Source organism: Amblyomma maculatum, chromosome 3, assembly GCF_055883805.1.
Source record: "Amblyomma maculatum isolate TAMU_Amacu chromosome 3, ASM5588380v1, whole genome shotgun sequence".
Classification (NCBI taxonomy): domain Eukaryota; kingdom Metazoa; phylum Arthropoda; class Arachnida; order Ixodida; family Ixodidae; genus Amblyomma; species Amblyomma maculatum.
Window position 1 is genome coordinate 203153181 of NC_139346.1, and position 17185 is coordinate 203170365.

Consider the following 17185-nt stretch of genomic DNA (forward strand, 5'->3'; position numbering starts at 1 on the left):
GAACCGATGCCGAATGCGGGGAATCAAGTAGGAATATATAGATGATGCTTACATTCCAGACATTGCTTTTAACGGCAGCAAGATTATTGGCAGCGCAATTTAAGAGCAGTGGTCGTTAAGATTTTTTTTTTTTTGTGCGATATAGTGTAGGGTGATGTCGAATACCCCTTAAAGATGATGTGCAGGCTCTATGCCAAGGAAAGGGAGAAATGAATGGTAAGTGCGTTCGCTGAAGTGCGCGCCTGCTTATCTGGTAGCGGCGCATGACAGTGGGCAGTGAACGCGTTACGTGGAATAATTTGTGTACAGCGACAGTTTGCAGCCATGCAATATAACGGTGGTGGCACTGCCTCTCAGTGTTGCCAAAGAAAAGGAATACCACCTGTACAACAGCACTACCGTCAAAAAGCTCACGCTGAATACTGCGTCTTACCCTGCAACGGTAAGCATCGTCGCCCTAACTAGCCCAGCTACGCCCACAGCAGGACTAAGAGCTAATTTTCCTTACTATTGTTTCTTGCATAAATTTCTTACTTTGAGACTGCCACGGTCGATGTATTCGTGTAATGTGCAGAAAGGAACCGATTACCGGGGAACAAAGTCAAATTGTAGTGCTACACATTCAACCGTTATATGCAGAAATTTCACACACTCATTTTGGTAACCTTATTGTCATGGACATATAGTTATCACGCGTTTCTCTCACAAGACCTACACCTGCTTCCAACGTTAGTGCGGTGTACTGATATCCCAAGATGGAATTCGGTAAAAAGCGTTATTTGTGTGTTGTGTACAGATATTTCTCTGCGGGGTGACAATTCGATTGCTATTTCGTTACCTCTCGAAGTGCCATCGGGAGACCGCCGCTGTTTACTGTGATATTTGCGTCGTTCATCGGTGATTGAAAATGTTGTGTGTCATACAGCGGTGGTAATCTCCCCCGAGGATTTTCTTGTGCGTGAATTGCTAAGTGTGAGCGTGCGTGTGGATCGGGCTCCCCTTACATCCCTCCGATTTCAGTGAAAATACGTTGCTGCCCATGTTGTTTTTATCGCACCAGCGGACGTGACAGCTGATGGCAACTGCTGGTTCTTATTTATCGGTGAATTCGCCCGTAAATGTTTGATATGCGGTAGGTGAGCAGCGCACGACGGTAAAGCCAGAAAGAGTTGAGACGAACGGAGAGAAATGTAAATGAAGCGTCAAAGGCTGCATGCCCTTTTGTAGCATATACCGAGTTATTTGTTTGAAAGCTGTGCCGGGCGCATTTTGATCAAGTTTTACTAATTCTGTTTGTTTTGCTTCTTAATTCTGTACGTATTAAAGAAGCGCCAAAGACGAAACAAAACCTTTGTGCTTTTTGGCCGTGATGCAGACATGCTGCCCAGTTAGTTTCAATACTTTCTGTGCGTCTCGGTTATGTGCCGAGGTAACATTGTTATATAATGTGTTAACCTAATTGGTAAGTTTTTCTAACTTCTGTTTACTCTGTGATAGGCAGCTGTTGATTTGCTATTTCTGAGGAGCACTTTATGAATGAAATGAGAATAGTAGCGCACTTTGGATTTGTTTAAGTGTATAGTTGTATTCAAATAAAAAGATTTTCAGTTGATTTTAAACGCCGTAAATTCACTTCCATCATTTCAGTTGTGCATCACAAGTGTGCTTCAGTGGCACTATGCGTTAGCATTTCACCAATATTTCATTTGTAAAGACAGCTGCAACAATGCATATCAAGCAATAAAATGTAGCATTGAAAGTCTTACAGCACATGATCATACACATTATACGCCGCACCAAATTCTAGCAGTGCCTAGAAATTTTTATTGCCTAAGCAATACTACTCCAGGTCTCAGCCCCTTCCCGTAGCCGCGGCCGGTAGCCACGGTGACCTTTAGAGCAGCTGCAGATGGGCTCCCAGCTCAAGCCGTCGGGTGGCCGCGGCCGGTATAGCCACGGTGCGCCGCGGATGGAGTGGTGCCGCTACCGAGTGGGGGCACGTGCTGCTGTGGCCGCTGTCTCACCTAATGCTTCAGAATGTGGAGAGGAAGGGAGGAGAAGAGGTGCTTACGCAACCTAACCAAAGCAACACCCTAGCTTATTTATTTTTGCAGTGCCTTTATAGGCGCTACCTGCCCTGCGTTTCTGTCATCTGAGTAACTCTCGGAGTTGTAAATAAGAAGCTGTTGCTGACATGGTCGTCTTCACAAGCTATGAAACTAACTATAGAATTCGAGACAGACAAAGAAGTGCACCCTGCAGCATTTATCCCATTCTCACTGCTGTATAAGAAACGATGTTGGCACGGCGACCTCCACATATGCATCCTATGAAGGCAGATAACAACATTCAGCGCCATGTTGAACACCAAGCTGCCGTGTGAACAGTGCACTGCAGCCCTTACAACTGACTCAACCAAAAGCAGACACACGCTGATTTACTCAGCAAAAAAGCATGGCAGGGGTGCGCTTCTAATTAAAAAATGTAATTAACATTTGCCAAATTCTAGCAATTTTTGCAACTGAATGCCAAAACCCTGAAATCAAAAACATTGCTCGGGAAATTGTCGGGTCACGTGAGAAAAAAAAAAAAAAAGACGAGACGAGAAAAAAAGATGAGAAAAAGCCTGCCTGCGTGCGTGCCTGCGTGCGTGCCTGCGTGCGTGCATGCGTACGTGCATGTGTGCCTGGGCGCCTGCCTGCCTGCCTTTTCGAAATTAGCTATTGCTCCTATTTCTCATATCAATTCGCCATTTTTCTCGAATAGTGAACTCACCGGCATTCTGTCCAGGTCATTTATACAGGGCGACAGGCTTGAGCTTGTCGCTCTATTATTGCTGCTGTCCGTAGTAAATATTGGGGATGAAGGGGGAGGGACTTTGTGTTAGCGCCATAAAACCTCATCGCCGCCAACGCCGAATATGTTCGGTGAAAATAGGCGTTCTAGTAGTGCTAATTTATAAAACCAGAATACTTATAAGTCATGACAAATTATTAAGAACCGAAGTTTTCTTGTCTTATTTTGTTTTTACAAATTACTGAACTTCCCAAATGGCTGCAGGGAAAAAAAGCTGTAAAAACGAGTATATTTTTATATTTTCACTCATAGGGCATCAAACGTCACAGAAGGAACCACGAACAATTCGTCGTCGACGTCGCATAAGGGTACTTTGCCATCGAAACCAGTTCTCCAAAGGGATATGCCGGATCAGATGCATCGATCTGTAGTTTATTAAGCTATGCAGAGTAAAAGCGGCTAAGAACTTAAGCGCGCATTGCTTTATCAGATAGCAAGCGTAATCACGATGCTTCCCGACTTCATTTTTTTTTATTTCGAAAGCAATACTACTCTAGGTTTCGAGCCTTCAGCGTAGTGCGGCGGTAGCCAGGTCTTACCCACGTGACGCTGTGACGTCACACCCCACGTGACACAAAAGCGAGAGATGGGCTCCCAACTCAAGCGGTCGGCGTGGTGCGGTCGTAGCCGCGGCTCAGTTGGCAGGAGCTGCCAATTTGGGTCTCTCGTTTCACATGGGACGGTTATGTCAGAATCAGCCTGCTAGGACCCTGGCATTCACGTTACCCCTATAGGCCACTAAGGCACGTTCATACGGCTTGGTTAAAGCGGGGCTTTATATGTGGGCTGGGTAAGAAGAAAAAGAGAAGCAGAAGAAGGCTCGGTCACCCGCAGCTAATGCTTTCGCTCAATATTTGGTTCAGCAGCGTTGAACTCTTGTAATTTCCTTTTTTTTTTTTTCTGCAGACTGAGTTTCATGCATTGAAAGGCTTGCTTGACCTCGTATTTCGTGTCTCCACTGCCAATGTAGTCGCTGTTAACCGGCATTTTACGTGGCAGTTATTTTTTTCTAGAGCTGTTCACGACCTTTTTCATTCTCTCTATGTCGCGAGGCTTCTGCAACGAAGAAAGCAATACGTGGGTAAAGAACGCGTCAAACGAAATCAAAAGAGCGAAAATGAGAAAGTGCATGGTTACTCGGTCGGTCGCGCACAAAAGCGAAGACCCTGAGTGCACAAGCCAGCTATACATCACTGGACCCGAAGCGTCAAGCAAGCATTACTCCGACCTTAGTCTCGCCTCTCGCATCTTATACAACAGCACAGGTCTGCTATCTCATTTAGAGAACTGCGATGGATTCTTTCTCTTTTCTCTTCTTTAATCTCAGCAACAAAGTCTCGTTGTTTTTCAATACGTCAGCCAGCCAGCTCTTGGGTGGCCGCCGGCACCACGTACATACACAATCTCGATCGAGTCCCTCGCCGCCAGCGGCCGACGACGAATAAAATGTCGACCGCCCATGAAGCGACAGGCGACCGGCGAGTTGTTGCCACGCCACCGCGGGCAGGCAGGCCGAGGAGATATTGAATCAAGATAACCGAGGCTCCTCAATCGCCGCGCGCTGGCCGGCAATATCTGAAGAGCTTTCTGCCACGATCAGCCCAGCTTCGCTCCCCTCTTGTCTGAAGCGGTGAGCTGCTTTTAATTCTGCCGCCATTTTATCGTCAGCCGCGCAGTGCCGTTTTGAAAGAGGAGGAGAGAATCCCGGTGTTGGCGGCAAGAGGGAATTAAGACTCCTTTCGTGGGAGGGGGGAGCTCTCTCGCTTAAACGTGGTCTCACGTTGGTGGGCAAATACCAATTACGTAAGCCAATTTACGGGTGTGGGGCGGACACCCGGTGCTTAGTCATTTGTTGTTTTGGTTTAATATTGTTTCTGGAGCAGCAACATAGGGCCAAACGGCATATGCTCATGGGGAAGGCAATTAAGCGTGGCCTTGCGAAAGAGAATTTGTCTGTAAAGGGCGATAATATTACGTGATAGGGCAACTGATATCGAGCAACGCTGATCGTAAGGCATGCGATCGTAAGAGGAGGACCAAGCGAGCCGGATATTAGAAAAACTTTGTACATTTTATGGACACCAATGCCACCTTTTATTTGTCTTTGGTTTATTAACAAAAATCTATCCCTACGAGGACAGGATGGCAGATTCTGGAGGATATATGGGACATTAGGCGCGCGCTTGAACTCGCGAAAGGCCATCGACGGTGGTCACAGGTGAATTGACAATTAAAAAAAAAAAAGGAAAATACCTCAGCTGATTGCAAGGACAGCCAAAGAACCAGCGGACGAGCGTTCAGTGCGCCATGTTTATTTTGTGTGCGTTCTAATTTGACTTATTTCCATAATGAAATACTGAGCGGCACTTAACGGGCTGTGTACTTTTGAATATAACAAATTTATTCGGGCCGCATTTTATAGGCTTCCATTCCGGGCGCTCTTGCATTGGTCACTTTTGGTGGACAAAGTCGCTGCTTTCAGGCGTCCGTGGGAAGTGACCGGACCGTTGGCTCATCGGCGACCTCACCTGAGCCTTGGCTGCATTACGCAGCCAGTGTTATTGGCTATCGTGTGAATTCTGTGACTGGCAACTCGCCGCTTTCGTCTGATGCTGCCATCATGATTGATATCCGATTAGATGAAATGGAAGCTATAAAATACGGCCCCTGACTGAGCTGCTGGGGCGAAATGATTCTAAATGCACAGATGTACTATTATAGAGTAACATTACTTAAAAGAGGGGACACACTCGGGCCAATTCGCGGCCGAGCTCGACGTTCCACGGCCAGATGGCGTCACACCTACAAAGCTTTGGCTTAACGACTGTGGGTTGATTGGTTGATTGATTGATTGATTGATTGATTGATCGATTGATTGATTGATTGATTGATTGATTGATTGATTGATTGAAAAATGCTTATTCTCGGTAAGAGAAAAGCGAGCACATGTGCAAAGTACATTAGTAGTCAGGGCTAGGTGGCATGCGCAGCCGCCACCCGTCTGGCCTTATTCATCTACCATGCATTAATTTATTCATAAAAAAAAAATAAATAAGCGGCCGCGGCGGCATAGTCTCGACGGTTGCGGAATTTTCCTAGTTCTGTAGTTACTTTACAAGATGTGTAAGGCGGCTTAGTACAAGCGCTTGCATGAAACTACGCGATGCATATGAAGAAATAAAGGCGAAAGTATATGACTACGTGGCCTTCTAGATTTGATACAGGTGCCCATCTTTGACGCTGGCGCACTTCGCCGACACCGCTGCACTTTACAACGTTAACAAAGGTAGCAGACTGGGATACCCCGTTGGTTAATCGCATTGCCTTACCTCTGCCTCGCTCTGTTTCCCGTATGGTGTTAGCCCAGTGCACACTCAAGCGCCCTTTTTACACCTAAAAAGTTAGAAACTAACAGGGTATCCCAGTCCGCTACCCTTCGTTGAGTATAATAGAAGAGGGGCGTATATAAGAAAAAAGCGAAAAAGAAAAGTGGAGTCTGAAAGCCACAAACCGCTACAACAGTGTCCTGAGCATTGTGAGGGTTGCCGCGAGACTGCTGGCCTCAACAGAAGACAAAATCCGCTTTTCGACGCTGAGCACCCGACGTTTGCACAGGGAAAGATGTTCCACCGTGAAGCAATGCTGCTAAACGCATATAGGGTGTTGGCCCATATAGGGACACGTTATACCTTTGAAACTTGCAAAATTTTTTAGACTGATATAGGTGCGCTTAGAGCCAAAGTCGGCAGCTGAGGCGTGGAGTCGCGTACGTATACCCTTTTGGCGGTTATCTTGCTATGTGGAGGTTGTGGGAAAATTTTAGATCCCTGCCATCACTGCCACCGCGTGCCGAGTCACACCGCAGTAACATTACACCTTAGTGCATGCGGGCGCCGCCTTATGAAGCACTTCTGGAGTCAAGACTGGCGCAATGGTCATTTGACAAGCATTCGACTGACCACTGCGCCGGCTTAGTCAGGGGCCGCTCGCAGGCAGTTCGGCGAGTTAATACGGTTCTGCGTGGCTCAGCACGCACCGACAGGGATCGCTTAATTGTGCTTACGATAGTACATCTATGCTTTGTCTGGTTTATGGGGTTTAACGCCCCAAACCGACTAAGGCTATATGAGAGACGCCGTAGTGGAGGGCGCCGGAAATTTCGGCTACATGGGGTTCATTAACGCGCACTGACATCGCATAGCGCATGGGCGCCCAACTTCTCGCTTCCATCGAAAAGCGGCCGCCGCGGCAGGGATTCGATTCCGCATCCTTGAGTACAGCAGTCGAGCGCTTTAACCACTGCGCCACAGCGGCGTGGAAGCGCATATATGCATACAGAAACATTTCGCCCCAGCAGCTCCGTAAGGAGGGTTTATTCCATAAGCTTAATTTTACTCACGATGAGAGAGTGCAGGTGGCGGCCTTTGTAAGCCGGTCAAATTTGGTACGTTGTGTTGCTGTGGTGAGGCTAGCTCTGGATACGGCCACTGAGGACGACGTGCATCATATTGCGATTGGATCGGCGGATAAATATCAGGAGCAGCATACTATATGCTTCCATTTTACATTGAACCCTGACATGAGTAATATAGTGAACGGCGTAAACGTTATAGGTAACACACGCAGTGTGACAGGATTCGCCGATGGGCAAATGTGGAACAGCGGAGGCAAACGTGAGCATCGTTAGCCCGGAAGAAGATAAAAGATTTGCAAGCGTCCCGCGTTCGTCGAAAACAATCATTCAAAATTCTGAAAATGGTGCCAGCAAATTAGGAAAGGGCCCAGATTAAGTCAAGAAATTAAACGCCCGCGGTGTTGGGGACCGAAGCCGGAAGCACTGCATGTCGAAAGAGCACTTTACACATAGGCCGCGAAAGCTTTCCTTTTCTTTAACTCTTGCTTAGACAACAAAACCACAAGTACAGATCAATATGTACAATGCATTTGTGCCACACAAGTATATATGGCTATATTAAAAGTTCCTTAGACATGCCAGGTCATCAAGAAGGCTCACCTACTCACGGTGTTCATTTCGGGCTCGATACACTTCTCTAATAAACGAAACAATTCGATGAAGTTATCAAGGACCGAAACGCACATTGACATCTATGACATCCTCGTCTTCCACAAACAAGGCCGATAGGACCATAAATATATCTAATGGTATACCTTCATCGTTTTGAACCGGGAAACATCGATTTCTAGGCAGGGTTATGGGAAGTTATTTTTTTGAAAGTACGCCGTAGAATATCCTAATAATTATTAGCCTCTGAACAGTCATAAAGGCATGTTCAACCGTTTCGGTTCTGTAGTATAGACAAACCCAACTTTCCATTCTTCTGAAAAAGTTCTGTGTCGAAATTGCTGTTTTCTCTTTTCAGACGGTCAGCTAAGAAAAAGTGCGCGCGTGCATGAGTGTGTGTGTGTGTGTGTGTGTATGGAAGGGGGGGGGGGAGGGGGGCGTAGCTGGACGCCTTCTCCGAGACCGACCTCCTGGTGAGGACGGCTGGACTCGCACGGCGGACAGAGGTGGCGACCTTCAACAGCGTGGACAGGTTTTGCGCTTCCGCGCGAGGGATTCTCAGCACCTCTTGCGTGGTGTGTGCGGTGTGTGCTGTGCATACGTGAGTATACACCTTTTATATGCGGGCTTGGACATCCGCGATGGAAGCTAAGAGTTATGAGTATGGTCGGAAGAAAGAAAGCGCGATATATCCACACGAGCGGGATGTAACTTGGTGGCCATTTCGGTGCTGCTGTAGGTCTTTTGTTTGCAAAAAAATGACACGTGTGGTTCGCAGTACTTGTCGGGAAAAAAAAAAGAAAAAAAAAAGAAACATGGGATTAGAGGCACGCATACTTTCAACCACGCTCCCCTTCATTTCTCAGTCCACTTCAGTCGTTTCGTGCTGTTTCATGCATAGATGGAAATTTTTTTGGAAGTCCATGTTGAATAGATACGAAGTTGAGATCAGCGAGGGAAATGTTCTGTAGTCTGCCATAAGTTACCTTTTCTTTTTCGCGACCTTCAGAGAAATTGGTGGCCACACTTCAGTTGTAATCTCGTAGATGCATTATCTCTGAAGGAGCAGAGTGGCGGAAGAAATGGAGGATGCCTCGTGGACCATGACTTGTGGGTTCTGCCGACTGCCTGTCCGCACTCTTTCTTACCACTCCTTCTTTTGGTTCCCCTCTCTATCGTTTTTCTTTCTTTTTTTTTTTTTCATCCTTCTGGGTCTGGACATAGGGCCTACTTGCTATCAGCGAGTTTTCTTCCCTCGTCGATATGAAATACACCGTGGAGTTTTTTTGTTTGTTTTTTTGAATAAGTTAGCGGTTTCATTCATTCTCGTCAGTCTAATCTGTTAAAGTGCTCTTTCCTATAATCAAAATAATGTTACTCTTAAATGCAGTATAGGTTCAGTTTTGCCCCGTCTTAGATTACAGATGGAGGACAAGGGAAAGAAAAGCTGCAAGGCAGCTTTACCGCAACAAATTTTACAGTATAGCGGCAGCGTCATTTGCGAACAGCAAAAATAAAGCCAGCAACTCCATACATACATACATACATACATACATACATACATACATACATACATACATACATACATACATAAATACATACATACATACATACATACGTACGTATGTACATACATACATACATACATACATACATACGTACATACATACATACATACATACATACATACATACATACATACATACATACATACATACATACATACATACGTACGTACGTACGTACGTACGTACGTACTTACATACATACATACATACATACATACATACATACATACATACATACATACATACATACATACATACATACATACTTACTTACTTACTTACTTACTTACTTACTTACTTACTTACTTACTTACTTACTTACTTACTTACTTACTTACTTACTTACTTACTCACTTACTCACTTACTCACTCACTCACTCACTCACTCACTCACTCACTCACTCACTCACTCACTCACTCACTCACTCACTCACTCACTCACTCACTCACTCACTCACTCACTCACTCACTCACTCACTCACTCACTTACTTACATACATACATACATACATACATACATACATACATACATACATACATACATACATACATACATACATACATACATACATACATACATACATACATACATACATACATACATACATACCCACATTTGCAGTGTGACGTCAGTGCATGTAAGAAAAGGTCATGTGGCCTGAATTAACCTCGAGCCTTCCACTATATATGGCGCCCTTCATAATGGTTTTGTTGCAACTGGACCTAAAAACTTCACATATCATGCAGTACCGTACGTACCATCCCATACCATACTATAAGATGCCAGAAAACTTAGTTACGAGGACATGGTGACATACATTTATACTTTATTGCACTGTAGTATACGGAAGCAGATTCTGCATATTTCGGTATGCCGTTATACACGTAAGCAGATGCTTGCACATCATGTTTCCACGCGTACGCAGTTATGTCTTACAAATTCATGTATCGCGCCAAGTGTTTTGTTTTCATTATTTTCCTAGCGTTTTCATTAATGCGCAAATAATTAATGTAGGGTTATTCGTGAAGCATCTTTTATGTCGTATTAAGTAGGCAAATTTTTGCAGATAAACCATTGTCAGCTGATATGCAGATGCGGTAATAGTGCATATACTGCATCTATATATTTAAGAGTAAATGTTCTAGCATGCTCCCTTGTTGACGCTGAAAGCTAAAGATTTAACCTCAGATGTCTCATGGTTTGCCTAGAAAATCTGTTTTCTTTTTTTTCTCAATTTAGACATGAATAAGAGTGCGAAACTGCAGATTCAGTCCACGAACACCACTCTAGAAACCCTTCCAGATTACTCGCATTTGATCTCCGAAATGTTGGCTGTATAGCTTTATATTTATGCTGTCCTACTCTACGCCTTTATAACGCGTTATTTTTTCTTTCACATTACGTGTTCACTACAAGGGACTTATGCGCTACTTGCTAGACTAGTGGACGGGTGAAGTTGTGGGGGGAGTTGTGGTTGTCGTCATAACGCGCGTACGTTTTTTTGTCGATAAGAATGAAACAGCTGTAAGTTTGCGCTTGTGTCGTGTGTTGGCATTCCCCCGTTTCCTAGCCTAACAAGTAGCGCATAAGTCCCCAATACGATCAACCAACTGGCCCCTGTGTTAACATTGTTAGTTCACTATAAGCTTGCAACAACCTGTGCGGCACTCATGACACGCGAACCGAGGAAGACGAAGCGAGAGAGAGATATAGAGATAGAGAAAGAGATAGAGAGAGATAGATAGAGAGAGAGAGAGAGAGAGAGAGAGAGAGAGAGAGAGAGAGAGAGAGAGAGAGAGAGAGAGAGAGAGCAAACTTTTATTGTCCAACAGAAAATATTAGCACTCCGACGAGGATGCCAGGGGACAGCACCGCCTTAGATGCTGGCAGTGATGTCTTGTTACTCGGCGGCCTCCTCAGGCAGTCGGAAGAGTTTCTGCTGGGACTCGAGGCCCGAGCTCCGCTTGTAGGGCTTGCCAGGCTTATTTGCTATCGATGTTAAATCTCCTTCCCGGGAAAAAGGAGCACGCATTCTCAGATAATATGGTCGAGGGAACCTCTCACATCGCAGTGATAACACTGATCTGATCTTATTTCTAGGAACATTACCTTCACGAGAACTGGGTTTGGATATATTTTAAGTTTGGAGTCGCCTCCAAGCTATCGCCTTTTTATTATCTAGCGACGGGTTTGGCGGTGGCACCTTCAACTGCTCTTGCTTTTTCACTGTTTTTATTGTTTCTGACGACGGTTTTCTGAGCTGCATGGTTTTGTGCTAGTGTGACCTGGCGCCTTTTATCACTGTTTTTCTTTGACGCAGCCTGAGGATGGCTTTTGTTTTAACTTGTAATCGTGCCTAATAGCATTTACTTTGATAGTGTTTCTGTTCATTAGTCAGATTTGATGAATTTGTGGATTTGTCTTTACTTGTGGGCCGGCCCCGGTTTAGACTATAGTTTCTTTGCTGTGGAATTTTCTTTCATGTTGATATTCTGCAAGTCACTTATTCACGTGCCGGGTTCTTAAAACGATTAAATTTCACCGGAGATCGCTTATATATGCCTTGAATTGTCTTCACGAAGTCTGCGTTTGTGTGCGTCTTTTTTCTTCTTCGTCCTTGTATCGATAGCGCACCTCTTTTCTTGAACGTTTGTATATATAGCTAACATGAGCGCATAAACACGGAATCCCTACCAACTTGCCCAGATATCTGCGTTTAACATTTGTATTTTCCTATGTAGACGATATCAGACCCCTGTACAGACTTTAAACTTTTCATGTTCATAATCATTGAGTATCCTCATTGGTGGATATTGTCAGCACATTTGCAGTAAATGACACATCCCCGTTAATTACTTTTACCACAACGCTTTGGCGCATCTCGTTCAGCATTCCATGGCCCCATACATATGGCTTCTCTTTTAGGACAGTTGTAGCACATTTTACCTCACATTTCATTATTTTCTAAGTTTGTGCTTATCATTCTGCATTACACTGCCTCATAACATTTTATCTCACTTTATTCTTTTTTGCCATTCCCAACAGCTCTGCCCTCCCGTTTTCGCTTATTTCCCATCTCTGTGCAGAGCTACATGTAAGCGTAAAGGTCCAATTTTCGCCTTAGGTTTTCAGTTTAGTTACGGTGCTATTTTGTGGGGAATCAGCTGTCGTCGACGTTGTAAATTTGGAAACTTCCCGGTATATTTTTCGCAGAGCTTACTTGCTATAATGCTCCATGCGGCTAAGTGCATATAATAGGCTTTTGTTGGGGAAGGCTGCCAATTCAAGGCAAGAATGCGTAGGCACGTGAACACTTAGAATATCGGGACGAATCTGCCATTCTAACGTGCTGGAGATATCGCCGCTGATGTAGATGATCCGTGCTTGATGCGTGAAAAAGCCCACATCTCGGCATCTTCGCTCCGCCTAATCCTCATCGCCTCTGCACGCCTATAGCCATCGGCTTCACCTCCTCGACTTCAGACTTGGCCGACCCCGTCAGCGAGGACCAGACGTTGGCACCATCCGCATTCATACAAGGCTGCAGCAGGCATAAATGCGCCATCCATAGAAGCCGACGACGAATCATACGAACATCCTGCACTGGTAGACGCCAGCGTATCCATCACATATGTAGTTCAAGAAACGCGACGGCTGCGCGTCCATTTATTTTTGTTGTTGTGGCTGTAGGAAGAAGGAAAAGAAAATGCACGGGCCTGCTACTGGCTCTGTAGCTGAGCCACCTCCGCTGCCTCGTGCAGACAGAAGAGAAAATAGAGAAGAAAGAAAAGGAAGAGGGAGAGAAAGACGCTCGCCGCAACAACGGCCGTCGTCCACTACCGAAGCGGTGGCGGGTGCAATGACGGCCTACATCAGATAAAAATTCGGTGGCAGACTAGCCCCCGCCGCAAGCGGCGGTGACCTACCTGTCCAAGCCCCATCAGGGGAGTACCACCCCTAACCAAGAACTGGTTGTGCGCCATCTGTTGTTGCCCCGCCGGGGTGGTGCAGTGGTAAGACGCCCGACTACTGTGCCGGGGTTCCCGGGATCGAATCCCGGCCTCGGCGGCTGCGTTTCGATGGAGGCGAAACGAAGTGGCGTCCGTGTGCTGTGCGATGTCAGCGCACGTTAAAGATCCCCAGGTGGTCGAAATTACTCCGTAGCCCCCCACTACGGCCCCCCTTTCTCTCTATCCACTTTCACTCCCACCTTCATCCCTTCCTTTACGGCGCGGTTCAGGTGTCCACAGAGCAAGTGTGACAGATACTGCGCCTTTCCCTTCCTATGAACCAACCAAACCAAAGCCATCTGTTGCTGCAGCTCAGTACGATCACGGGGCAGTATACGATCGCGGGTTTTCTGTGGGCGCCACATGCTGGCGCTAAAATGGCATGCAAACAAAGCGCAAAGTTAACGGAAATGTGCTTTGTTGCACGCTTAATTACTAGTTCAATGATAGTTTATTCTAATGGGACAGCTGTTCGTTAGCATATCCGTACGGCAAAGCTTACACTAGACACATCTTTAATCGAATGTAGCGGCGTTGTTCTACAAAGTATAAATCCCTACCTGACCTATCTAGAAGGCAGATGACCGCGGTTATTCTGAGTCTTTGTTCCCATACCATTATATCGGCAACCTCACCGGGAGTTTCTTGATACTAGCGTTTTAAAGCGTATTAAAGCGTGTTAAGCGCATGCGTATTCAGTCTGCTAAAAAAAAAAAAAAACACGTTCTTTTTTAAACTGCACACACTGCTATGGCCATTTAATTGCCACATGTGTAACACGCCAGAGGCCATTGACTACTGCTTTATTCAATGCCGCGATGCTGTGTTTTTCTGGGACATATTACAGTGGACGCTAAAGAAGGACATCGAAATTACGCCATATATAGTATTCATTTTATGCTCGTTCGGAAGAACAGTGATGTGCCTTATGATTTGCTTATGTTGATGAGGCTATTATGAAAAAGTTGAATGACGGACCGCCATTCTGAAACACCTCGATAATCGAAGTCTATAGTCCGAGATCAGTGCGCTTTGGTGCGGGGAGTGTACGCTGCCCTGGAAGAGCCGCCTATATTTGGCTACTCGCATCTCGATGCCTGTGTGTACCTGCCTGAATTTTCGCATATGTTATGGTGGGGAATTACTGGGCTTTAGAGGGCTTGCATTACGCAGCCCAGTGATTTGAGGCATGGGATGCCTTAGTTTCTGCTCCTCGGAAGGTTTCCCATGCAATATAGAGAAAAAGAAATATTCTGGGATGTTTTGGTTGCGTGCTTGTCTCGCGATATAAAGGACGGGAGTTCGATTCCCCGTACGCTCGGAACAATGGTGCTACTACGGGCAGACAGGCAGATGTCTAAATGTGCGCCTGACGTACGGAGCACTCTAATTCTCTGGGAGGGAAGGCGAATTCTAATCTGGCGCTACATGTGCAATCCCGGGAGTGTAAATCGGAGGATGACCCACCTCTTTGTACGCCTGATTTCAGTAATACGGGTGTAGTTTACAGCAATGGCAAACAATTCTGTCGAGAGATGGTTGAGGCGTGTTACATTGCTAAGGCTGAGGACAAGTGTGTGGCTAAGGCATCGGTTAGCCTTCATTGTAAGGAATTCGCTCTATTAGAAAAGTCGTTAGTTAGGCCTTGACATTGAAAATTGAAAATTCAATTTCCTGCCATTTGACCGGTTGAGTTGTGCGCGTGTTTTCGAGAACGAGTCTTCGTTGTTTTCTTTGTTTCAATAAACATTCAGTTGTTAGTCCAGCTTTGTCCTGTCCTCTTCTTCCCTGTGTCTCGTCCTTTGGCCGGTTAAAAATGAGCGTGTTATTAATGTTGAAATATTGTGTATGTGCAAAACAGGTGTTTAATTCCTGTGTGAGGGAATATTTACAGCTTATACCCGATACATTGAAAATCATGGTAGTTGTATAAGTTTTAAAGTAAGCGAACTCTTGTTAACCACGTTCATTTCGTACTGCTTGAGAGGCCTATTCTCTAGGGTTCGAAACAGAAGGCGGCTAGTCTCTGGATAAGTACAGGGTTAATCGAAAGTTCCCAGGGGCCAGGCCACAGGTTCAGCTCTTCAACGGTACGTAAGCCGCCAAGCCTCTCAGAGGTGAGAATGACACTTCTCGTATGATCTACAGGAATTTTGAGTTTGGGAATACTGCAACACTCAAAATATACAGCTCAAAGGCACATCACGTAGCCTGGAAACTTCGAACTAACCCTGTATCACAAGAGTCTTGCACAATTGTATTTGCATTTTTAATGCTTGTCGCCAATGTGTCAAAAGTGTTTAAAATCGCTTGCAATACCATTTCCTCGAGATAGTTCTTACAGCAGAGGGCGCCCCTTTTGGGCTTGTGAAGAACGCTATTCAAGCATATATGGCAGCTGGGCAACTTTAAAGAAGAGCACCCAAGGTTGGCACCCTTCGATGATCCAGAACTATTCCTTTTTTAAATCGGTTGGTTGGTTGGTTTGTGGGGTTTAACGTCCCAAAGCGACTAAGGCTATGAGAGACGCCGTAGTGGAGGACTCCGGAAATTTCGACCACCTGGGGTTCTTTAACGTGCACTGACATCGTACAGCACACGGACGCCACTCCGTTTCGCCTCCATCGAAACGCAGCCGGTATTGTGTGCAGAGGTTAACGTCTAAAATCATTTGCAGTTTTACTAAAGTTATAGTTAATGTCTAAAATGATTTGCACTTCTAACAAATCTATAATGTCTATTTTTCCTCGTTCGGTGCCTAAAACTTTAATTTTACCACCTCCCTTTGCTCCTGAAACGTTTTGTAGTGCCATATATCCGGCCTCTACCAATGTTGCGACCTTAACTCACTCATTTTTTAATCTTAAAAGAGAGACCGACCATGAGTTTTTCGATTTGTTCCCTTATTTTCGTTCTTTTAAACTGACGTAAATAAAAAGAGGAGCCGAAATCCCAGGTAGCTTATTGTGGTCTTTTCTCAAACACCAGTTATTGAAGTCCTCTTCCCCTAATAGGTTTCTCTATTTTTTGTTTTATATGGTTTTTAATTTTACTCTGTCTGTTTTGTCTTCCTTCTCTCCCGTAAATCTAGAATTTGCAAGCCGGACAGAAGAAGGGCGATTTGTTTTTCAAAACACTGACCGGAACGTCGGTCCATTGGTGTCCCAATAGAGCGTCTTGCAAACCCTCCACGACAGACATCCAACAGCTGCGGACAGAAACGCCGGATAAAGGCAGCGCTATAACAGTCGATTCGAGAAGCTATTGGTCTTTGGCAAGCGTGTGGTATGCCGAGCTTCCTTGTCAGCGATTCAGGACTGTCCCCTGGCAAAGCATTCGACTCGAACACACTTCCCGTTCTCAACCGCTTCCTCGCGAACGAGAATCGCGTCCATAAATATGCCGTCGCCGTTACGCGAAGAAGACGGGTGAGGGAAGGTGTGAAGTAAACGCGCTGACTGGAGATAAATGGGCACTGGCGCATGTGCACCTGCCGTGCAAGACGCACATCCCAGCAACGTCTATATTTTTACCCTTCGTGCGATGCTGTGGGGCGCAATCCACCCGTCTGGATGCGTTCCGGTCAAGGCGCTAAGCAAGTAACACTCCTCTTGACAAATTGTCCAGAGCTCTTTCGCACAGTCGGAGACTCGCGGAACCAAAAAGATATCGCTCAGCACCGTAGGTCGCGACACGAGCTATGCCACGTTAATCAAGGACCCAGTAG